This window comes from Bombina bombina, chromosome 9 (assembly GCF_027579735.1).
Source record: "Bombina bombina isolate aBomBom1 chromosome 9, aBomBom1.pri, whole genome shotgun sequence".
NCBI classification, from domain to species: domain Eukaryota; kingdom Metazoa; phylum Chordata; class Amphibia; order Anura; family Bombinatoridae; genus Bombina; species Bombina bombina.
Window position 1 is genome coordinate 31,722,277 of NC_069507.1, and position 26,333 is coordinate 31,748,609.

Genomic DNA, 26,333 nt, shown 5'->3' on the forward strand with positions numbered 1-26,333 from the left:
GCGCATGTCGGGTAGGGCTTGTATTACAAAAGAGAGGAGAGAGAGAGCAAACGAGAGGAGAGAGAGCAAATGAGAGGGGGAAGAGAGAGGGCAAAAGAGAGGGAGAGAGACAGCAAAATAGGGGGATAGAGAGAGCAAAAGAGAGGAAGAGAGACAGAAAAAGAGGGAGAGAGCAAAAGAGAGGGGGAGAGAGAGAGCAAAAGAGAGGGGGGAAAGAGAGAGCAAAAGAGAGGGGGGAGAGAGAGAGCAAAAGAGAGGGGGGAGAGAGAGAGCAAAAGAGAGGGGGAGAGAGAGAGCGCAAAAGAGAGGGGGGAGAGAGCGTAAAAGAGAAGGGGGAGAGAGCGCAAAAGAGAGGGGGAGAGAGCACAAAAGAGAGGGGGGAAGAGAGCACAAAAGAGAGGGGGGAGAGAGCGTAAAAGAGAGGGGGAGAGAGCGCAAAAGAGAGGGGGAGAGAGCAAAAGAGAGAGAGACAGCAAAAGAGAGGAGAGAGAAAGCAAACAAGAGGAGAGAGAGAGCAAACGAGAGGAGAGAGAGCAAACAAGATGGGGGAAGAGAGAGGGCAAAAGAGAGGGAGAGAGACAGCAAAAGAGGGGGAGAGAGCAAAAGAGAGGGAGAGAGACAGCAAAAGAGGGGGAGAGCAAAAGAGAGGGGGGAGAGAGAGAGCAAAAGAGAGGGGGACGAGAGAGCAAAAGAGAGCTGGGAGAGAGAGATCAAAAGAGAGGGGGAGACAGAGAGCAAAAGAGAAGGGGGAGAGAGAGAGCAAAAGAGAGGGGGGAGAGAGAGAGAGAGAGTAAAAGAGAGGGAGAGAGAGAGAGTAAAAGAGAGGGGAGAGAGAGAGCAAAAGAGAGGGGAGAAAGAGAGAGCAAAAGAGAGGGGAGATAGAGAGAGACCAAGGGGTGGGACGCTGTACTGCAAAAAATGGCCCGTGTACACGGACTTTAGGACTAGTTTATTCATAAATACATATATCTACATATATCTGATGGTATTTTGGTACAATTTATATATATATATATATATATATATATATATATATATATACACACACATAGTTATATATAGGTATAGATATATACAGATATATATAGGAATATCTATTTATAAATACTTAGAACATATTCTGCTATTTGCAGAACACTGGGATGTGAAATATTTACATTAAATATACACTTTATTAAACATGAATATTGCATAAATATGTTTTTACATGTTTTCATCTACTTAATGGCAAAGGGTTCCAATGCACTTCTATAATATACACTGTGTGCAGAATTATTAGGCATATGAGTATTTTGACCACATCATCCTCTTTATGCATGTTGTCTTACTCCAAGCTGTATAGGCTCGAAAGCCTGCTACCAATTAAGCATATTAGGTGATGTGCATCTCTGTAATGAGAAGGGGTGTGGTCTAATGACATCAACACCCTATATCAGGTGTGCATAATTATTAGGCAACTTCCTTTCCTTTGGCAAAATGGGTCAAAAGAAGGACTTGACAGGCTCAGAAAAGTCAAAAATAGTGAGATATCTTGCAGAGGGATGCAGCACTCTTAAAATTGCAAAGCTTCTGAAGCGTGGTCATCGAACAATCAAGCGTTTCATTCAAAATAGTCAACAGGGTCGCAAGAAGCGTGTGGAAAAACCAAGGTGCAAAATAACTGCCCATGAACTGAGAAAAGTCAAGCGTGCAGCTGCCAAGATGCCACTTGCCACCAGTTTGGCTATATTTCAGAGCTGCAACATCACTGGAGTGCCCAAAAGCACAAGGTGTGCAATACTCTGAGACATGGCCAAGGTAAGAAAGGCTGAAAGACGACCACCACTGAACAAGACACACAAGCTGAAACATCAAGACTGGGCCAAGAAATATCTCAAGACTGATTTTTCTAAGGTTTTATGGACTAATGAAATGAGAGTGAGTCTTGATGGGCCAGATGGATGGGCCCATGGCTGGATTGGTAAAGGGAAGAGAGCTCCAGTCCGGCTCAGACGCCAGCAAGGTGGAGGTGGAGTACTGGTTTGGGCTGGTATCATCAAAGATGAGCTTGTGGGGCCTTTTCGGGTTGAGGATGGAGTCAAGCTCAACTCCCAGTCCTACTGCCAGTTTCTGGAAGACACCTTCTTCAAGCAGTGGTACAGGAAGAAGTCTGCATCCTTCAAGAAAAACATGATTTTCATGCAGGACAATGCTCCATCACACGCGTCCAAGTACTCCACAGCGTGGCTGGGAAGAAAGGGTATAAAAGAAGAAAATCTAATGACATGGCCTCCTTGTTCACCTGATCTGAACCCCATTGAGAACCTGTGGTCCATCATCAAATGTGAGATTTACAAGGAGGGAAAACAGTACACCTCTCTGAACAGTGTCTGGGAGGCTGTGGTTGCTTCTGCACGCAATGTTGATGGTGAAAAGATCAAAACACTGAGAGAATCCATGGATGGCAGGCTTTTGAGTGTCCTTGCAAAGAAAGGTGGCTATATTGGTCACTGATTTGTTTTTGTTTTGTTTTTGAATGTCAGAAATGTATATTTGTGAATGTTGAGATGTTATATTGGTTTCACTGGTAAAAAAAAAAAATTGAAATGGGTATATATTTGCTTTTTGTTAAGTTGCCTAATAATTATGCACAGTAATAGTCACCTGCACACACAGATATCCCCCTAAAATAGCTATAACTAAAAACAAACTAAAAACTACTTCCAAAACTATTCAGCTTTGATATTAATGAGTTTTTTGGGTTCATTGAGAACATGGTTGTTGTTCAATAATAAAATTAATCCTCAAAAATACAACTTGCCTAATAATTCTGCACTCCCTGTATATCTATATATGTATACACGTGTATTTGTGTTTATTTGTGTATATATGTCTGTAAATACATATATACTCATATAAATATATAAATACATATGTATACACATTTATACACATATATATACACATACATATACATATTAAGACATGTATATATACAGTATGTATCTCTATGTTAAAGACCTTTGCAGCCTTTTTTCTAAAACCTGAGACCTTGTATCTTTGAACCCTTATAACTTTTTTGTGCAATATTTTTTAATAATTTGTATTAGTGTTATTATGAGTATAGCTGTACGTTGTAATGAATTTTTTATGTGTTCTATGACAATTTTTTGTTTTGCAAAACAGGTAATCTGTGCTATGAGGTTGCGCTATCCCGAAGCTCGTTAACTTCAATTGCGCTCAAGCGATTGTGTTTACTTTCAACTTGAAATACAAACGCAAACATCTGCGATAAACCAGTTTTAGCTCACGTGTAATCTAGCCCTAAATGTTTCTGTGGCATATATCCCAAAGTGACTTCATAAAGATTGTTGTAACTAATAATTAGTTGAATATACAGTGACACTTCTGCTATCAAAAAAACATTATTAGCAAAGAAACTGATCAGCTATTCTTCGCTGAGACTAAAAACATTATTTTTATTCTAAACAATATATTAAAGTAACAGATAACTTAAAATATTTCTTATCTGTAAATTTAAATGCAGAGTTAAATTTATTTTCCTTTATCTTTAAAGGGACACTGAACCCAAATTTTTTCTTTTGTGATTCATATAGAGCATGCAATTTTAAGCAACTTTCTAATTTACTCCTATTATCATTTTTTCTTCGTTCTCTTGCTATCTTTATTTGAAAAACAATGCATCTAAGCTTTTTGTTGATTCAGAACTCTGGACAGCAATTTTTAATTGGTGGATGAATTTATACACCAATCAGCAAGAACAACCCAGGTTGTTCACCAAAAATGGGCCGGCATCTAAACTTAAATTCTTGCATTTCAAATAAAGATAGCAAGAGAATGAAGAAAATGTGATAATAGGAGTAAATTAGAAAGTTGCTTAAAATGCCATGCTCTATCTGAATCACAAAAGAAAACATTTGGGCTCAGTGTCCCTTTAAGCTCATGATGAAAACCAATTTAAAATATAAGAAAATAAAAATTTCAATTTGTATATGACCTAGGCTCCCTACATTGATGTTGGGTAAATATTTTTAAAAAAATAGCTACAATTTGCTCTCTTGCAGTTTGGTTTAAAATTACAGGCAACAGATTGCATTATAAAGTTTGGCACCAGTGATTGCAAAATGATTGAACCTATCTGTATTCAGTAATCCTAGTACAGTGTTTGACAACCCACTTTCACTATAGAACTTCTTTTAAGATTCATGATAGTACCCCATGACACCACACATTGGCACCCCATGACCCCACACATTGGCACCCCATAACCCCAATTACAGAAGCCCTCACAATAAACTTCAAATGCCCTTTGACTCTTATTTAAAGGGTCATGAGAGTCAAAATTATTTTTTATGGTTCAGATAGAGCATGCAGTTTTAAGCATTTTCCGAATTGACTTCTATTATCAAACTGACTTCCTTCTTTTGGTACCTTGTTGAAAAGCATACCTAGGTAGCAATGCACTTCTGAGAGCTAGGTGGTAATTGGTGGGTACAAACATATGCCTCTGGTCTTTAGTTCTTCAGATATATTCAGTTAGGTCTCAGTAGTGCATTGCTGCTGTAGAACTATTTGCATTTACATTTCAATTTGTATTCAGCTTTTTTTTGCATCTCCAAAATAATTGCTCTGAGGTCTAGTAAAGTCTAAGGGGCCTATTTATTATGGTGCGAGCGGACATGATCCGATATTACGGAGCATGTCCACTGCATATCAATAAATGCCGACAGCGTACGCAGATTTGCGGCCGCTAGCAGGGGGTGTCAATCAACCCGATCGAGTTGATTTCTGTCCGCCGCCTCAGAGCAGCGATCTTCATAACTTCATAACTTCACTGGGCATCACGCTCCATATGAAGCTTGATAAATATGCCCCTATGGGTTATTTTGTTAGGTGAACAGGCAGACTTGGGTCCTTGCGGTTCACCATCACCGTCACGCAGCAAGAGAATAGAATAAGCTAAAGGCCACCTGTTACCCACAGACTATTCTCTTATCAGCATGTGAGAGATGTTTATCTACGTAACTCACTAGGGAAGCATTACCTTCATTAGCAGCTGGTAACTCAACACCCAGAGAGCCAACAAACAAGCTGACGCTTCTCCGTATCTGACTTCCATCTTCCTTTGTGCACAAGCTGCATCACTAAATAAATAGACCTGTTGTTTGTTACTATCCTGCTCATCACACAGCCCTGTCCGCTCCACCCATCCCAGTTGCCTTAACTACAGTTTGTATCTACTCAGTTTCGTGTGTAGATTCTGCAACACATCATTCATTATGTATGACAGGAACATCTCAATTTCTTCCAAATAACCCATAGGGAGATCTTTTAAATACAGTTTTCAATAAATTAATCCCTGTGCAACATATGTGGCAACCATCTCTAATAAAGAGTTTCATAGATCATTTTAAGGCTATTTCTTGCAAATTAGAAAATAATTGTAAATTAATTTGTACACATGTTGCAGTGAAACTTGAGAACAGGTAAATAATTTATGAACAGTATAGAATTGTAGAATGAACACATGAGAACATATGAGAGCCTTTTCTCATGTCATGTGATCAAAGCACATCATGGTTATCGTATTTTCTAAGAAGCTATTGTTTGTAAACATTTGCTTAAAGGACCACTAAACACGGTAGAATAACATAATCAATAAATGCATAATAAACAGACAAGGCAAAATCACTTAGTTTAAATTTCAAATGAGTAAATAGATTCTGTTCTGACAAATGTCAGATAGTTACATTTTCCTTTCTAATGCATCATGTGACAGCTATCAGCCAATCACAAAATGCATATATGTATATCCTGTGAATCTTGCACAAGCTGGTGTCTCAGACAATGTGCATATATAAGATTGTGAACATTTAGATTATGGAAGTGAAATGGAAAGTTGTTTAATATTGTATCTGAATCATGAAAGTTTAATTTTGACTTGAATGTCTATTTAAAATAACTATAGTATTTTTTTTAGATTTAAAAAACTAACTGTTTTAAAGGAAATTACATGCATTGTAATTATACCTCTTTTTGGTACTCTTGCAAAAAAAAAAACTAATAACCAAGTGTAGCAACTTTCTGAATAGATTAATACTTAGGGCCTTATTTAGAGGAACCTAATTCAGACTTGTTACTGAAGTAGACAAGCATGGCTACTGGGGCAGTTTTAGGAAAACTTGCCTTGTTTGTAATAATGTATAACCTCTGATGAGCCCAATAATGGACAGATATGTTGCATGGTTACACATGAACTTTCAAGTGTGCATGTTCCATTCTCAGAATTGGAAAACCCAAAATTTTTAGAAATAAATAATGAAAACATTTGTCTTTTTCTAACAATAGATCAACATCATTTTAACTGACTTCAGGTGCCAGTATATATATATAAATCATTGGTTGCAACCTTTTTTCTTTTATGAATGTGACACCACAATTTTTTTTTATCTCTGTAATAACTAAAATATTCTAGCACTGTTATACAGTGAAATAAAAAATATAGGCACCAAGCGCCATATATCAATGAACTGAAAAAATACTTTTTAGTATACTTTAATTAGTAAAATATGGAAATATGTATACTTTGATCTATAAAAAGACAGTTTAGAATGTTGTATTAAATGTGTCTACAGCTCACAAATTATAGGGTTCCCCTTGACTCAACTGTTTTCTGATGATTGTAAGCACAATAATTCTTCACTCTCCATTCTAAATTCACTAGGAAAGTCATATGACTGTAATACATAGGGGCTCTATCCATACACTAAAGGATAGAACTAAATATATATTTATGATTTGTGCTCATTTCCATCAGAGACAGAGAACAACATATCTGAGGACTCCGGAGTGTTATTTTATTATATCAGTCTGTAGGAGCATAACCATATCATCAAGGGTGAAAAGAGTATAATTCACATGCACTAACCCTCAAATAAAAATGACTGCAGATCATATAATCTTATGTTCAGAAAGCATCTGGAGGATGGTGTCTTATATAAAGTCTGCTTTAAAATTTCTCAAATTCCTAATTCCCCTTGTCTAAAAATAGCAGCATCGCATAGCACAGTGTTTCTCAACCGCGGTCCTCAAGTAGTCCCAACAGGACAGGTTTTCATTATAGCTGAACTAGAGCACAGGTGAAATAATCAGCTGATAATAGCAGGTTAGTAACCATGGCTACCGATCAGCTGATTACTTCACCTGCGCTCTACTTCAGCTATAATAAAAACCTTGGGCCGCAGTTGAGAAACACTGGTATATTTAGCATATAAATATTGCTTTTTTTATTTCGAACAAATTTTTCGTATTGAATATTCGGATAAATTTGTTTCCCTGAATATTTTTTGGCTGCAGAATTCGGTATACGTATTGTTTAAAGCTAAACAAAAACTGAATTTTAGTTAAACATTTACATTTGTTTACGTTAAAACTCATGTAAATGTTTAAAGCTACAAGTGAAAAGTTTACCTGTAGCAGTTTATGGAGCGTGCGCAAACCCGATGCGATGGAGCGTGCGCAAACCCGAGCCTCTTCTTGCCAGAGCCCTGACCGCAGGCTTAATGCGCTTGACTCCCAGGACCTGCACTAACACTCCAGTGTGCAAAAGGTAAGTATTAACCCTCAAAACAAATGAATACTGACAAATTTCCTCAGTATTTATTTGTTTTCTTTCATGCGTTACCTGTTTTTTGTTACAAATGTGTATTGGTAACTAAACCAATGCACATCTCTAGCATTTAGTACACTAAAGGGTGTCAGTATAATGTAAGGATGTTTAGATAGAGCTTGATAGAGATCATTTTAGTTTACTGACTTCAATTATCCATTTGACTTTGGTGGTTTAGTATCTTTTCATGAAAAGCATATCTAGGTAGACTCAGGAGCAGCTGGTGATTGGTGGCTATGCACATAAACCTAATATCTTACATATTCTGTACAATACATCTCAGTTGCATCATGGGCTATCACATAAGAATGATAAATGTTATAGGTTTTACATCCAGGGTATAGCAAGTTAATAAAGTCTATCTAGACACAGGCATTTCAGCTATTCATCCCCTAGCTGCGTTTGTGTTTTGCAGTAAGTTCCAGCCGTATACTCCCCATGAGGGCTGCCAGCATGCCGCAGAGTGCTTTAATCGGCGTGCTGCTGAAAATGAAGAGACTTCTACAATCACACATTGTTGTTAGATATACAAACCTATTCACTGGAAAAAGCCATCTGTCTAGATGTCTTTAGATTATTATTTAAGTGTGAATCTTACAGTACATGTCATCTCAAAAACAGCAAAGCATAGAAATAGACTTTCTATCCCAAACTTTAAGCATAATCTTCTAAAATAATACAAAACTGTTCTTGATTTTGGATTGCCTATATTAATACATTATTTTCATTGGCACTTATTATCTGCAGAGGGGCATTTCCATATTATATATATTTAAATGATTTAAAGCAAGAAAACTTCTTCAAACTTTCCATAAGTGTTTAGCACACAAAGAAGATATCGCTGGCAAGATTCTTAACTCAATTAGCAACTCCTAGCAAGTGGATCACACACAATAGAATGTGGGTTCCCTACTGCGGTACTAACATATACAGAGGAAATGACTCCATTATACAGACTATCTCTACCCAGATTTGCTATTAAACAGAAATGGCACGTAGCAGCTAAAGAAATAGATTTGTCATGAAAAAAACTGTATAACAAGTGCCATTGGGTTAGAAGAGTTGGAAAAGTGTTGGAGATGCACAGCTGCATTATTATGCAACAGGAATGCACTGGCAGTGAGCTCTTTTGTGCCCTTTACAAAGAGAAAAATTTACTGTTGCATAGCAGTCTAATGCCATCCACAACAACAGGGTACATATGACACAGCAAAAATAAACTATGCTCTTTGAACTTTACAGAGCAACATCAATAAGCGGCAATTTGAGGTCAAAATATCCAGGATTTGTTGTGTTTATTCATTAAATTCCCTGTAATTTTAAAGGCACATACAGATAAAACACAACTTTGAATTCACCCAAAGGGACATGAAACCCCAGATTTCCCTTTCATGGTTCAGATATATCAATTTAAACAACTTTCTAATTTACTTTCATTATCAAATTGTCTTTGATCTCTTTGTAACTTTTGATGAACGCAGGGACTTTAGCTCAGGAGTGTGCATGTGTACGGCAGATGTTTTGGAAGAAGCACCAGATAGCAGCATCTGCCATATAAACATAAAAAAGGAGCTTTTTAAGAGGCGTACAAGGGTTTTATGTCCCTGGGTGTCACTGTAGATGGGACTATAGACTTTAATAGTAAAAGAAAATTCTTGTCTGGGAGACTGAATCCTGTGGTATGATAATTTATAGAATTTAGTATTGCTTATTCTGAGTACAGCTTCTGCCAGACTTTTCCTCCTTTGCACAAGAGCTTTTTGCCAAGGTAATGCTTTCACCAGTGCAGCGCCCAATTTATGTTTGATATAAGCTACTTCATTGTCCCATTCCACAAAAGCAAAAGGCTGACAACCCCAGATAGTGGCTGACTCAGTTCTATGATATAACTATTTATTGTTCAAGGTGTAATATAGTGAGGAAATGCATGCTACAAAAGGGTTATTTATTAAACATGTTGTACCTGTAATACTTTTGTTATCTCACCATTGAAACAAACAAAATAATGACTTTATTTTAGTGCACGCTAGACATTATTTAACTGAAAACGTAGCTTCTTTGTTTTTTGTACAAACAGCACAATCTTTTAAAATTTATCTAAAGCTCTGATGGTCCATTTCTTTATTAAGAGTTTTTTTTATTTCACGGGTGTTACCACTTGCAACAATACATATTTTTTCTATTAATTTAATAAAATTGCATGAGTAATGACACCTATCATCTGTCGGTTAACCAAGTATGCAAGGCTATGAACAAGGATTAAATGGTAGAAACATATGTCTCCTTGAATTACATTCTACATTTCTATTTCTATATAATAAATGTAATGTTTTTAACAAACACGTAACTTTTTCCACATTAAATGTAACATTTAATTTAAATAGAAAAATATCTGAGAGAACAAACGTTTTGTTGATTCACATAGGAGGATATTTATCAAAGCCTCGACTTTGTTGCATTCGCCGGCACCAATACGCTCACCTAACATCGTCTAACATCGCAGCCGCGTATCTCAATACGCTCTCCTTATTTATTAAAAAGGCCGGCAAAAATACGCGCACCGAGTACGGGGCGATGAGCATCGGACTGTTGTTAACTAACAGTCATCGATCTTGCATTTATTCGGCTTTTTCCCAACTTTATTTATTCCCTGTCACTAAACTCCACTACAATACTAAAATGTTTAACCCCTATCCCGCCGTTCCTCGACATCGCCACAACCTAAATAAAGTTATTAAGCCCTATCCCGCCGCTCCCCGACACCGTCCACAACCTAAATAAAGTTATTAACCCCAATCCCGACGCTCCCCGCCACCGTCGCGACACTAAATAAACGTTTTAACCCCTAAACCTCTGGCCTCCCACATCACTACCTCTAACTAAACCTATTAACACCTAAACCGTCAGCCCTCCACATCGCCATCAACTAAATTAAGCTATTAACCCCTAAACCTAACAACCCGCTAACTTTAAATTAAAATTACAACATCCCTATCTTCAAATAAATTTAAACTTACCTGTAGAATTAAAATAAACTCATTTAAACTATGAATTAACCTACCCTAACTATTATCCTACAATTAAATTAAACTACCAATTATATAAACTAAATTACATATTAAAGAAACCTAACCCTACTCAAATTATTTAAATATACTATTAAACATTATTAAAAGTACTAAATTACAGAAATTGCCCTTTTCCGGGCAATGGGGAGCTTAGGTTATTTTAGATAGGTTTTTTATTTGGGGGGGTTGGTTGTGTGGGTGGTGAATTTTACTGTTGGGGGGGTTGTTTGTATTTTTTTTACAGGTAAAAGAGCTGATATCTTTGGGGCAATGCTCCACAAAAGGCCCTTTTAAGGGCCATTGGTAGTTTATTGTAGGCTAGGTTTTTTTTATTTTGGGGCGGCTTTTTTATTTTGATAGGGCTATTAGATTAGGTGTAATTATTTTTTATTTTTGATAATGTGTTTTTTTATTTTTTGTAATTTATTGTTTGTTTTTTTTGTAACTTAGTGTTTTTTTTTTGTAATTTAGTACTTTTAATCATGTTTAATAGTATATTTAAATAATTTTAGTAGGGTTAGGTTTCTTTAATATGTAATTTAGTTAATTTAATTGGTGGTTTAATTTAATTTAATTGTAGGATAATAGTTAGGGTAGGTTAATTAATAGTTAGAAATAGTTTCTTTTAATTCTACAGGTAAGTTTAAATTTATTTGAAGATAGGAATGTTGTAGTTTTAATTTAAAGTTAGGGGTTTGTTAGGTTTAGGGGTTAATAGCTTAATTTAGTTTTTTGCGATGTGGTGTGCTGACCTTTTAGGGGTTAATAGGTTTAGTTAGTGGTGGTGATGTGGGAGGCCAGAGGTTTAGGGGTTAATAAGTTTATTTAGTGGCGGGGAGCGGCAGAATAGGGGTTAGTTTATTTTATTTTGGTTGCGGCAACGTCGAGCGATAGATTAGGGGTGTTTAGAATCAGGGTTTATGTTAGAGTGTTAGGTGTAAACATAACTTGTTTTCAACCATAGAAATCAATGGGATATCTGGCAGCATCGAACTTAAGCTTTCGCTGCTTTCAGACTCCCATTGATTTCTATGGCATCCGCGGCCTAAAGGGTGGCGGATTGAAAACCAGGTACGCTGGGCCGGAATAGCCGCGAACGTACCTGTTAAAAGTTTGAAAACTGGGAAAAGGTGTCAAATAGTCGAATGTGTATTCGGAACATCTGTAATGACGTAAGCATCGATCTGCGTCGGATTGAGACCGGCGGATCGTATGCTATGTCACAAATTTCAACATTTGCCAGTCTGTAGGCTTTGATAACTAGGTCGGATCAATCTCGCAACAATTACGCTGCGGAATTCCTGCATATTTGCAGTTGAGGCTTTGATAAATATCCCCTTTAGACTTACATTGGCGTCTATGAGACCCAACATTTGAATGTTAATTTTGCATAATTTTTTAAAAGGAACATTTGTGTTTTGCATTAACTTTAATTCATCGTTCCCGATACCCCATGAGGACAGCATTACAGGGATGCATACGAGAAATGCATGTTTGTTTTTTTTCATGCATATTGTAAATTAATATAGTTTCATTTAAATCAAAACTCTGCTTCAATACCCCATAAAATTGAATGTTATATTAGATATTTGAAAGCTACAATCGGTAAAGCAAATGTAACAGTTGCTTGCTTGTAAAAAAAATAAAAGCCTAAATGTCAAATACTAGCAACATTTGTTGAGGAACAGATGCATGTGTACAGCATTAGTTTATTTTAAAGAATCTGCTGAAACATTTATTCTTTCGTACTTGTGAATAAGCAGAGATTTGTAAGCACGCTGGTGTACCTACCAGAAAGTTAAACTGATTTAATCATTTCATTGATATCCTTTACTTAAGATATAGGGGTATATTTATTATAATGTGAACTGACATGATACGAAGTAGTATATCATGTCCGCCGCACATCGATAAATGTTGACAGCATACGCTGTCTGCATTTATCATTGCACCAGCAGTTCTTGTGAACTGCTGGTGCAATGCCGCCCCCTACAGATTTGCTAGCAGGGGGTGTCAATCAATCCGATCATATTTGGGGTCAATTTATCAAGCTGTGTATGGAGCTTGATGCCCCGTGTTTCCGGTGAGCCTTCTAAAGACCGCTGCTCCATAACCTGTCCGCCTGCTCTGAGACGGCGGACAGAAATCAACCCGATCAAATACGATTGGGTTGATTTCTGTCCGCCGCCTCAGAGCAGGCGGACAGGTTATGGAGCAGCGGTCTTTAGAAGGCTCACCGGAAACACGGGGTATCAAGCTCCATACACAGCTTGATAAATTGACCCCATAGAGTTTTAGATTTTGTTTAAAGGTTTGAATTTATTTCAGGTTTTTTCGTGCTTTTAAAATTAAAGTATTTGGCTCTTTGAATGTTATGTGTGTGCTGGGCCCATAAAATATTTAATTTGCCTCTAAGTGACCAAAATAACATTGTTTTAATTAAACAATTAATAATTAACACCATCTTCCATTGTATTAACTGACAAACATTCAAAGCAATCAATTGACACATTTTATGTTAAAATTACACTTTCTACCACATCTTTTCCCGCTACACAATTACTGTTTGTGTGATTTACATAACCAATACTGTACTGAAGGGACGTGAAAAGTGTTTGTTTTTTGTTGTTGCTGAGGCTAAGTGAAAGTATTTCAAACAATTGTAAAGAAACCAGCTTTTTCCTTTCAGATTCATTAAAGGCACATGAATGTCAAAATGAAAGCTAAGCTTTAAATAGAGAAATAGCGTACAGCAATCAATTTCTGTTAATGTTTGCTTCTAATTCACACTCACATTGTTGTGATTGTCACTATTAGTAGAGGTGTCTTTTATAATCGTGCTTTCAAATTGGATTGTGCAATTGTAACTGGGAGTTTAAAAGGAACGTATTGTAATCCAAATCCATCCTGATCACTGGCAAACAATATGAAGGCCATTTGTATATAGGCATGATGAGCATACTGACACGTTTGTTCAATGACTATATTGACAATTTTTAGTACAGTTTTTTCAATATTCACATTTACTGATTTTAAAAGAACCATTTTCTGGTTTCGTGAGATCTAAAATCAAGAAGAGGATTAAGGGTTTCTATTTGTAGGAAACCAGATGTGGACTCCATACCCAATGTGTTTAGAGGGATATGGCCGCACTTCACTACTGAGACCCAAAGAAGGCAGAAACAATAGTCTGGGGTCACAATGTTCCTTGTTCAGAGGGTTTCCTGGTATTTTGGGGCTGGACTGACCTTCAGGATCAGACTGATATACTTTAAGAAAGTTCTCCTCTGTGAAAAGCCCAATTGTGCTCCTACTTGTAACTTGCCATAGAACAAGCTGTTTTTTTTCCTGGTAGAGCACTTCTATTTCTGTATGCATTTGTATTATGACCCTGGAGAAGTCTTCTTAAGGATGATAGGGGAAACCAGACGTGGACTCCTTGCCCAATGTGCTCAAAGGGATATGGTTGAACCTCACTGATGAGCCCCAAAAAAGACCAAAATGATCATCTAAGGTTGCCATATTCTTTGTTCAGAGGAGGATTTATAGTTCAGGGCTGGACTGAACTTGTTTGGCAGGATAATTCTGATTAGGCAATTGGGCTAGAAGAGGCTGCTCCAAGGCAGTAACAGCTTCTAGGCTGTTGTTCATTCCTGGTAGAGTGCTTCTCTTTCTATATACCCTTCTATTAATAGGACTTATGTCTTCTTCTTAAAATGGATTATAACAGTTCACACACTGTAAACTGTGAAACTGTTCTATTGCAATATTGAAGCTACCAAAAATTATGTTCAAACAACATTTTGCTTTTGTGATCAGGTTTTTAAAAGGAAATGGGTCTTTGTTACCAGGTGGTCAAGTGGGATTACACCTTTGTGACTGCAAAGTCAAAGTATGTTCACAATGATTTCCGATTCTTGAGCCTATATTAATAAACTCAGGTGTGTTACTTTTTAAAAATCCGGTCACAGAAATGCAATCTCATTTATACATAGCCTTTTGTTGCTACAAAATTGCAGTGCAGCGATTTCAGGTTTACTGTGTCTAAACTGTTAAAATCCAGTTTTTAAAAAATGACATAATTTCTTCTACTAGAAACCCTCAGTAATCTTCATGATTTCAGATGTATATCTCGCCAAACCGGAAAATGGTTCTTTTAACCCTTTGAGTGCTAAGCCATTTCCCACCTGGGTGCTAAACTGGATTTAAGCTTTTTTTTTTTTTTTACTATTTTTAAATAAAATACTTATATTGTTGGAAAGGTTAGGCGATTACCTTTCCAATGTTGGGTCTTGGTAGTCTGGAGTCTGTAGCTGCTTATATGCCTGAGATACAGGCTTCTAAAGCAGCATGCCCCCTTTCCCTATATTGTGCATTGTACATTTTAAAGAAAGTTGCGCAGTGACGTCATCACGTCATTGCGCGTGACGTCACAGTGCTAAACGGGAAGCCCCGGCGATGGCTGTCACTATACAGGCCCGATTGCTGGGGTGGGAGTCGATGGGGGCCCCCAGATTGCCCTCAAGGTGAGTGAGTATTAGTGACGGTTTTGAGCTGTCGTCAGCACCTGACTTGGACAATTTGCGATGGCTCAGAGCCGTTGTTAGCACTCAAGGGGTTAAAATCAATAAATGTGAATATTAAAATAAAAAAAAACTATTTTAAAATATTATAAGTGGCAATATAGTCATTAAGCAAGCATGACCAGTACCCCTATCAGGCCTAGATACAAATGGTATTAATATTGTTTACTATTTACCAGGATAGATTTAGATAGCAATAGGTTAATCTCACACATGTTAATGATTTACCTTACAGACTGAACAAAGGGGTTAATTTCAAAGAACTGTACTATAACCTTCAGTGGTGTGAAAGAGCATTTTGGTTGGAGTACCAGTTTTGATCCCTGTAACAAGTACTTAACGGGACACTCAAGTCAAAATTAAACTTTCATAATTCAGATAGAGCAGCAATTTTAAACAACTTTCTAATTTACTTCCATTAGCAAAATGTGCACAGTATTTTTATATTTACATGTATGGAGTCACTGGATCCTACTGAGCATGTGCAAGAATTCACAGAATATACGTGTATGCATTTGTGATTGGCTGATGGCTGTCACATGATACAGGAGGAGTGGAAATAGACGTAACTTTAAAATATGTCTGAAAAAAAATCTATTACCCATATTACAGAGCTTGATAAATATGCCCCTTAGTAATATTGCATTGCCTTTTTATCATGCATTTGTTGATTATGCAAATCTACTGTATTTACTGGTCCTTTAATAACTGAAAACACGGTTTCGAGAATATTTCTTTGGAAAACACATTCACAGCTTTGGGCTTTTAGCGGTTTAATCCATTTTGTATTGTGATTCGAAAAAAATGCGCTGTCCACTTTGAAAATGAAAAATCATTATTGGGAGCAGATGACTGATAGATTGTGACTGACCCAAATGTTTGTAACAATGTTATACACATAGCTTAAACTTGTTTTAGCTTTACTTTTAATTGATAGAACATGGAGTAATACTAGTTCGCTTACTGTAAATCTTAGCGCTTTTTAAGTCGTGATGTAAACCATGATTAATATTAGTAAAGCACAGAACTACGTGAAAAACTTTATTTTACAGCGCACCCCAACAAAAGTCTTACAGTGCCAATAAAAAGCATTATTTAGGGATAGTGAGTGTTGAACACTGCACCAGTGCTGCAAAAGCCTTGCTGAGCAGTGACAGTTAAAGGGACATTCCAGCCAAGATTGGAATCCTCATAGATGCATTTCAGTTTTGAATAGAAACACTTTTGTTATATACATGTATTAGCAAAAATGCTTCTAAAAAAATGTGCATTTAAGTATGCACTGTGCACCAGCATTTTATACACAGCCCTTGCTGAAAGAGGCTAAGGTGCTTGTACCAATGATACAAGCCTAACTGGTGCTCTGAGCAGCTGTAGTATTTTAAATGCTGGTGCACTGAGAATATCTAGCTATGCTTCACAGGCACATGGAGAGAATAATGTTAACACTAAAACAGAGATAACTTTTACTAGAAGCGTTTTTGCAAATATTCGTATACTGTAAATATGTTTATATTCAAAGATGTAATTCATCTATGTGCATTTAAATTTTGACCAGAATTTACCTTTAAAGCGACACTAAAGCCAAAATTAAACTTATATGATTCAGATGGAGCATGCCATTTAAAAAACCCAACAATGTGCTATTTTTATAAAACTATGCACAATCTTTTTATATGCACACTTTCAGAGGCACCTGCTTCTGCTGAGCATGTGCAAGAGTTCATAGTGTATATGTATATGAGTCTGTGATTGGGTGATTGCTGTCACATGATACAGGGAGTGGGGTTATGGAAGAAATGTTGAAATTTGTAAGAGAAAAATCTACTGCTCATTGATATTCAGATTAAAATTCACTTGTTGGTTATGAAATTCTGCTGTATTTAATGATCATTAAATGAGTTTCTCATCAGATACTATTTTCAATTGTAGGTAGGTAAGATTAAGGGACCTATTCATCTCGGTGCAAGTATACAAGACTATGCACCAAGTTCATTTACATGGGTAAAATAGCCAACTGTAAATGCAAAGCTGTTGTAAGGTCAACCTTTACAACTGACTGGCACACCCCACTTTGGTGTAAGTTGGTTATAGAAACAACATTTGTAAGTCAGCTATTAATATTATTATTTGCAATGTGCCAACAGATGCTACAATGCTGTACAGGTCATACAATAAATAAACACAAGATAGGGAAGGTAGACCGGGACAGAAGGCTCGCAGGACCCTGCTCCTGTAAGCTACCCATAAAGACATAAAAAGGATATTAAACAATATGATATTGAAATGTTAAATGTTAGTTTTTATTTGTTTCCTTAATTTATTTAAGTGTTTAATATCTACTGCAGCATGCTCTCCATGCTCTGAAGAGCACATTAAGGTAAGTTTTGTAGCTACAGGTGATACTTACCCTAGCGAGCTCTCCATGCTCTGAAGAGCACATTAAGGTAAGTTTTGTAGCTACAGGTGATACTTACCTTAGCGCTCTCTCCATGCTCTGAAGAGCACATTAAGGTAAGTTTTGTAGCTACAGGTGATACTTACCCTAGCGAGCTCTCCATACTCTGAAGAGCACATTAAGGTAAGTTTTGTAGCTACAGGTGATACTTACCTTAGCGCTCTCTCCATGCTCTGAAGAGCACATTAAGGTAAGTTTTGTAGCTACAGGTGATACTTACCTTAGCGCTCTCTCCATGCTCTGAAGAGCACATTAAGGTAAGTTTTGTAGCTACATGTGATACTTACCCTAGCGAGCTCTCCATACTCTGAAGAGCACATTAAGGTAAGTTTTGTAGCTACAGGTGATACTTACCTTAGCGCTCTCTCCATGCTCTGAAGAGCACATTAAGGTAAGTTTTGTAGCTACAGGTGATACTTACCTTAGCGCTCTCTCCATACTCTGAAGAGCACATTAAGGTAAGTTTTGTAGCTACAGGTGATACTTACCCTAGCGAGCTCTCCATGCTCTGAAGAGCACATTAAGGTAAGTTTTGTAGCTACAGGTGATACTTACCTTAGCGCTCTCTCCATGCTCTGAAGAGCACATTAAGGTAAGTTTTGTAGCTACAGGTGATACTTACCTTAGCGCTCTCTCCATACTCTGAAGAGCACATTAAGGTACGTTTTGTAGCTACAGGTGATACTTACCCTAGCGAGCTCTCCATGCTCTGAAGAGCACATTAAGGTAAGTTTTGTAGCTACAGGTGATACTTACCTTAGCGCTCTCTCCATGCTCTGAAGAGCACATTAAGGTAAGTTTTTTAGCTACAGGTGATACTTACCTTAGTGAGCTCTCCATGCTCTTAAAAGCACATTAAGGTAAGTTTTGTAGCTACATGTGATACTTACCTTAGTGCTCTCTCCATGCTCTGAAGAGCACATTAAGGTAAGTTTTGTAGCTACAGGTGATACTTACCCTAGCGAGCTCTCCATACTCTGAAGAGCACATTAAGGTAAGTTTTTTTAGCTACAGGTGATACTTACCTTAGTGAGCTCTCCATGCTCTTAAAAGCACATTAAGGTAAGTTTTGTAGCTACATGTGAACTTCTCACATGTAGCTTTGAAACATTTACATTGTTTTAAACAAAACAAAAACCAAATAGTGCAGCCAATGAATATTGGAGGAAATTAATTTGCATGAATATTCAGAACAAAAATGTCATCCGAAATGAAATTTTCTTCCCTGCATCTGTGTACTTTCCACCACTTGTCTCATTTGATGCAGCCAATACGGGCTTACTTCTGGAAAAGGCAAGACTAGCTACAATATGTTAGCATAAGTGCAGAGTTGAATTCAATCGGTTAAAGTTACACAGCAGGGTTAACACTGAAGAACTCAGCAGTGAGCAGCCCCAGCTCTGAGAATTAGAAAATCCACAATATGCAGAGGCAAAATAAAAAATGAAAGAATATAGCAGAGTTGTTGTTCTAACTATAATTACACATTTTGGGCTAGATTACAATTTGCCCGTTTGCAGACGAATGATAAATAACCAGCCATTACAAGTGACTTGTTATTTGTACCACGAGCTTGCGGTAGCAATTAGTGCTTATAAAATTAATCAAATCGCTGGTTAATTTTATAAATGTGTCCCAAACGCCCCGAAATTACAGTGGCGTGTATTTTATTAAAAAATAAAAATTGTAGTATTTTTATTTTTTAATGCAATAACTGCACTAGGCAGTTTTTGGGAGCTACAGTTGGCGGGTGTGGGGTGTTGGAAGAAAAAACAGCACTGAAAAGTGCCATTACATTGTAGTCCATGGGAACTGTGTGTTCCCAGCAAATATACAGTATATGTATATACTTACATACATTTATATTTACATGTTAATATGTGTATATACTTACATACATATATATTTACATGTTAATATGTGTATATACTTACATACATATATATTTACATGTTAATATGTGTATATACTTACATACATATATATTTACATGTTAATATGTGTATATACTTACATACATATATATTTACATGTTAATATGTGTATATACTTACATACATATATATTTACATGTTAATATGTGTATATACTTACATACATATATATTTACATGTTAATATGTGTATATACTTACATACATATATATTTACATGTTAATATGTGTATATACTTACATACATATATAGTTACATGTTAATATTTGTATATACTTACATACATATATATTTACATGGTAATATGTGTATATACTTAGATACATATATATTTACATGTTAATATGTGTATATACACATATTAACACATAAATATATATGTATATACTGTAGTCATATACATATATATTTACAATTTGCTGTCCATCGCTGCTCAACGTACCCCCTTCACTGTGCTAGTTCTCATGCCGTGACTCATAGCATGAGAATGAGGCTCCCATTGGAGCCTCTGGAAGCGCAAACTCTTGAGCGCAATGCTACCCAGCAATGTGAAAGTGTTTAATGTCCTTTTCAGTTGTCACAAAATAATATGGAAGAAGAGAATCAAAAGTATATGTCACACCATCTGACACTCATTTTCAGCACATAAAGGAAGTTACTTATATAAACATACATTTTTTTCAAGGAAACATTGAGATTTTGTTCCATTTGAATATTATTACAATCGGGGAATAAATGTGCTGCACCTGAAAAATAAAGGGTTAGGGTCACTGCTGCTAAAGGGGTCAGACAAATCTTATTTTACCCATACAGTTAAACCACAAACACATCCATGAAAACACAGCCAGTCATTTATATAGTGACGTTTGTTACATTCTAGCACAGTTGTCATTACTTCAGCCTGTGATCGCGTTGTTCTGTCTTGATTGAGGTCATCTCTGGAGCTCAGGGACTGTTATCCCGTTAAATAAAGTTTCATTGATTGATCGCACGCTCAGCCCCAAGACTGGGTAGCGTATCACATTATGCCACAGCTTTCCATTTAAATTTAAGCTGAGTTCTGAAATGCATCACAGGCTGCTGTGAAATGTTTTATAATACAGCTCATCTCTGATCATAAGACTTCAGTTTCTGCCATATTTCTCCTTCTCCAAAAGTGATGTTGGATACTTCATTCCTAATTACTAATTAGTTTAACTAGTTAACAGAGAGAACTGTTTGTGTACAACTTTACCAGGAATATAATTTAAAGGGACATTTAACTAAAAGCACATAAACCAGCAAATAAGCACTACATTGCTAAAGAAGTGTTTTAAAATAATGCTGTCATATTTTTAGTTTACAAGATTTTTCAAATCAAGAGCAGTTTAGCTATACACTTCTTAAAAAGTCCAGTAGAATCTATGTTCCTAGTATCTTCTGCTTTTGTCAGTTAGAGACTTATGAATGTTAATGAGCTTGTGGTCTGAGCTAAACAAGCACTGTGCAGAATGTTGCAGGCTCAGGTAAATTTCACCATACTTGAGTAAGAGTCAATGCTGTCTCTCTGGGAGACACATAAACTTTTCTGAGGTATTTTATAGCAAAAACAGGCAAATTAAATCATGACTGTATATTATACAGTTGTTTTAGTTATCTTAAAGGGCCATGATACCCAAATGTTGAAACACTTGAAAGTGATGCAGCATAGCTGTAAAAAGCTGACTAGAAAATATAACCTGAACATCTCTATGTAAAAAAAGAAAGATATTTTACCTCAAAATGTCCTAAGTATTCAAATCCCATTGCAAAGGAATTTAAAGTGAAAGTAAATCCTAGCGTTTTACAAACGCTAGGATTTACTATTGAAACAAATAAAGGGGACTTTCATTCACGCTAGGATTTACTTTCACTTTAAGCAGCAAATCAGTATGTCTGTCCCGGGACAGGCATGGGAGTGAGCTTCGTGCTCATATTATTTCCCTATTCATTTTAAGGAAGTTTACTATGAAATCTCATGAGAGTTAAGTGTAATCTCATAAGATCACAGTAAAAGAGTTAATGACCTCAGCACTGCTGATACTGATTGACTTCAGTTCATTTCTTCATTTTTACTTTTTTTACCTGCTGCTGAGTATAATTTTTTTACACATAACTTACTAGGCTGAGCTGAGGAAACTGTGAGGTAAAATATCTTCCTTTTTTACATAGAGATGTTCAGGTGATATTTTCTTTTCCGCGTTTTAAAGTTATACTGCAGTCTGCATCAGTTTCAAGTGATTTTGCATATGAGTATTATGTCCCTTTAATTAAACATTTTACAAGAAGATCAAGTGTTTTATAATGACCCTTTAACAAAAAATAAAAATAAATATCAAGTATTACATCACTTGGCCAGTGCACTTCTCTGTGAAGCTACCCAATAATTTTCTTTCATGATTCAGATAGAGAATACAATTTAAAATAACATTCCAATTTACTTATGTTATCTAATTTGCTTCATTCTTTAGATATCCTTTGTTGAAGAAATAGCAATGGACATGGGTAAGCCAATCACACGAGGCATCTATGTGCAGCCACCAATCAGCAGCTACTGAGCCTATCTAGATATGCTTTTCAGCAAAGGATTTCAAGATAATGAAGCAAATTAGATAATAGAAGTAAATTATAAAAGTGTTTAAAATTGCATGCTCTTTCTAAACCATGAAAGAAAAAAATTGGGTTTCATGTCTCTTTAAGGACGCTATATTCTAAATGGGTTACTGATCTAGAGAATCTTCAATTCGATGATTTCAAAGATGTCTTCATCAGAATTAATAAATATACAGCATCAATACCTTAGAAGGAGGCCCATCTGAAATTAGTAAATAGATTGTATATTACCCCCCTTATGAGGTCAAAATGGAACCCTACTGATAGAATTCCATGCTCTTGATGCCATTCATGGGAGGCAGATCTTCTTCACTGTTTTTGGCAATGTCCCAAGATCCAAAAATTGTGGTCCCAAATCGGATTTTGGCTGAACAAATTTTTAGATACTAATTAATACAGCCATTCTCATTGCTAGACAACTTATTCTTAAATCCTGGAAGGATAAGTATAGTCCTAGTTTCTGTGCCTTTTTAAAGGAAATTAGATTCCAAATAGTGGTGGAGTAATATGACGTTCTAACCCCTGTTAGAAAAAAGTTAAACATTTTTTGGATAAATGGGACAAAGTCCTCATATCCTTCCCGTTAGCATTCCAATTACAAATCCTCCATCCGAAGAGACAATCGACAGAATTCATCTTAGTGATCCTTGCAACTGACTGGTACCCCGTGGAGTGGAAAAATATCGTGTAACAAGGAAGTGGGGAGGAGAGGGAGAGACAGAGAGGAGAGGGGGCCTTTTTTTCTCTCTCTTTTTCTTCTCTCTCCTAACTTTTATTTTATTTGTTTTTTCGTTTCTCTATTTTCATGTGTATATAATCCCCTGTTGTTTGTTTGGATAGGGGATTAATTATTCCAAAAACGAAAAAGGAAAAATTCCATCATGAGGTGCATATAAGATTAGCATGTTAAATATTACATGTGCACATTTATTTCTTATTTTTTCAATGTCTTTGCTTTGTTTCAGAACTATATATTAATGATTTAAGTCATTGACACTGTTGTATTTTACATGATTCTTCCTATGGGAAATAGGTTATAGATGTCAGGGGTGCTGTTTTGTTATCTCATCAAAAATGAATGTATTGTACACAATGTATATGTTGATTTTATTATGTGATAATTTTTTCTGGACATTATGTGTTTTTTTTAACCCATATGATTTTCTTTACTTTCTGTGGCATCACATATATGTTTGTTTTAAGCTTCCTTTTCTTGAAAAATAAAAATATAAAAACAAAATTTATATTCTATCTTCTGTCTTTCTATGTCTTTTATCGCACTAGCTTTATTTTGCAGCATTAAGCAATTTTTCCCCCAGATATATTAGTGTTAAAGTGAACACACAGTAATCTGGGTTTGTGCAGATGTTTGCATGTGCAACTTTAACATTAATATATCCGGAGCTGAAAATAGCCGAATGCTGCTACCCGCAGCCATATTTGGAATTTCTTTGACAAACAAAAATCCGAATAAATAATTTTGCATATACCTACACCATACTATATCACACCACATCATATACAATGCTTCCTCTAATCCTACTGGAATCTCTTAAAGGGATACTCAAGTCAAAATTAAACTTTCATTATTCAGACAGAGCACACAATTCTAAACAACTTTCCAAATCCCTTTCATGGTCTAAATGAGCACAATCTCTTTACATGCACACTTTGTGAGGCACCAGCACCTACTGAGCATGTGCAAGATTCCCAGATTATACATATATGCATTTTGTGATTGGCTGATGGCTGTCACATGATGCAGTGGGAGGAAAAATAGAACTAACTTTAACATTTCTCAGAAAGATGTCTATTCTACTGTGTTTAGTGATCCTTTAAACTGGCTTCCCATAATGCTGTGCATGAACTATAAAACCTTCTTTAAGGCAGTTGATTCCTCTGTTTAGATCTTACCAATTCAAACCTCATGATGGGCTTGATGGTCTAAAGCTCTCCACACTGGCAAAATGATTTAAGAATTCTCGTCAGTACCGTGAGGTCCCTCAAATCGCTTAAGTAAGAAGCTTTTATCTTGATAACTATTTATCTAGCTACACAGGATTCTGAGTTTAAATGAGACGCCTACATTCTATCAGCCAATAGGAATTAAGGGGGAAAAATCCTATTGGCTTTTGCAATCAGCCAATAGGATTGAGCTTTCATCCTAGTGGCTGATCCAATCAGGCAATAGGATTGAGCTTGCATTCTATTGGCTGATTGGAATAGCCAATAGAATGCGAGCTCAATCCTATTAGCTGATTGCAACAGCCAGTAGGATGAAAGCTCAATCCTATTGGCTGATTGCAGGAGTTAATTATATTTAAATAGTGTTTGTGATGCGGGAGGGTGGCGGTTTAGGGGTTAATAATTTTATTATAGTGGCAACGATGTCAGTGAGCGGTAGAATAGGGGTTAATACATTTTTTAAGTGGCGGCGATGTCCGGAGCTGCAGATTAGGGGTTAATAATTTTATTTTATTATTTGCAATGCGGGAGGGCCTCGGTTTAGGGGTTAATAGGTAGTTTATGGGTGTTAGTGTACTTTGTGACAGTTTAGTTATAACTTTTATGCTACAGCTTTGTAACGTAAAACTCATAACTACTGACTTTAGATGGAGTTACGAATCTTGTCGTTATAGGGTGTACTTTTTGGCCTCACAGCAAAACTCATAATACCGGGACTATGGGAGTCCCATTGAAAAAGGACTTTTTTTAAAGTGTGGTGCTGATGTTGCGTGACGGCTAAAAAGGTGTGCGGTACACCTATACCAACAAGACTTGTAATAGTGGCGTTAGGGAAAAAGCAGCGTTATGAAGCATAACGCTGCTTTTTCACTCATAATGCCAAACTCGTAATCTAGCTGAGAGTTACTAATGTGCTGGGAAATATACAGAATTACATGTCTTCTTTGTACAATAAAGATACCAAAGCCAATTATGCTAATATATCCCAATATCAAAAGCAGCTAATTAGCCATTTTCCAGAATTAATTATTTTAATGCAGAGTTATAAGTAATTGGGAAAAAAAAAACTGATAATAGAACTTATCTGAAAACTTCTATATGGAATATATTGTATCCTTCTGAAATGTTAAAGACAGAACTCAACAATTCAAAATGTCACAATGAAAATAGTGTAACTGTGAAACCTTGCAACTGTAATGCTACAAATCAAATCTCCCAGGGATGCCGCTTCTGCTGGAAAACACGTATTAGTTTCCCGTGTCTGTTGGCGCAGCTCACATTTTGTGTAGTAGGATGGAGGCAATTGTGAAATACTAAAACGGTAGAAAAAGCTTTTTCACAAAACAAGATGAAAAGCCTGAGATTACTGCTGGGTAAATAACAGTTTTAGAGAAACTATTTAGTCAAATAAAAATGTACACATTTGTAATTTAAAGGGTCATAAACTTGTAAAAGAAATATATGCAGTAATGTGTTTGTTAGAGCATTATTGCACTATTGCTTAAATGAAACTGTGTTTAACCCCTGCAAAGTGAATAAACACATAGTTAAAGCAAGCTCCAGAGTAGCAATGCACTACTGGGAGATAGCTGAATGCCAATGATAATAGGCATTTGTATGAAGCCAGTAATCAGCAGCTAGCACCCAGTAGTGCATTCTGATCCTGAGACTACCTAGGTATGCTTTTTTAAACAAACAATGCCAAAAGAATGAAGGGATTTGAAAATAGAAGCCAATTGAAATTTGTGTTAAAATTATATATATTCTTTTTTGTTAAAAGGACTCCGGTGCAAAGGGCTTTTCAGATTAGCCGTCACTTTGTTAAAGTTATATATATCATAAAATACTTTGTATAAATTAAAATATCCTTTAAAGGGATAGGAAAGTAAAAATTAAACGTGCATGATTCCGTTAGAGAATGCAATTTTAGGACACTTTTAAATTCACTTCTATTTTTAAATGTGCTTTGTTCTCTTGAAAACCCTTGTTGAAAAAGAATACGCACATATCCTACACTAGTGGGAG

At 36.3% G+C, this 26,333-nt stretch overlaps 1 protein-coding gene across 1 annotated transcript in view; it reads right to left on the reverse strand.

Annotated features, from left to right (window-relative positions):
- Positions 1 to 26,333, reverse strand: part of CDH23 (cadherin related 23) — a 1,210,211-nt gene that overhangs the window by 1,101,325 nt on the left and 82,553 nt on the right. The gene's annotated exons all lie outside the window — the stretch shown is intronic.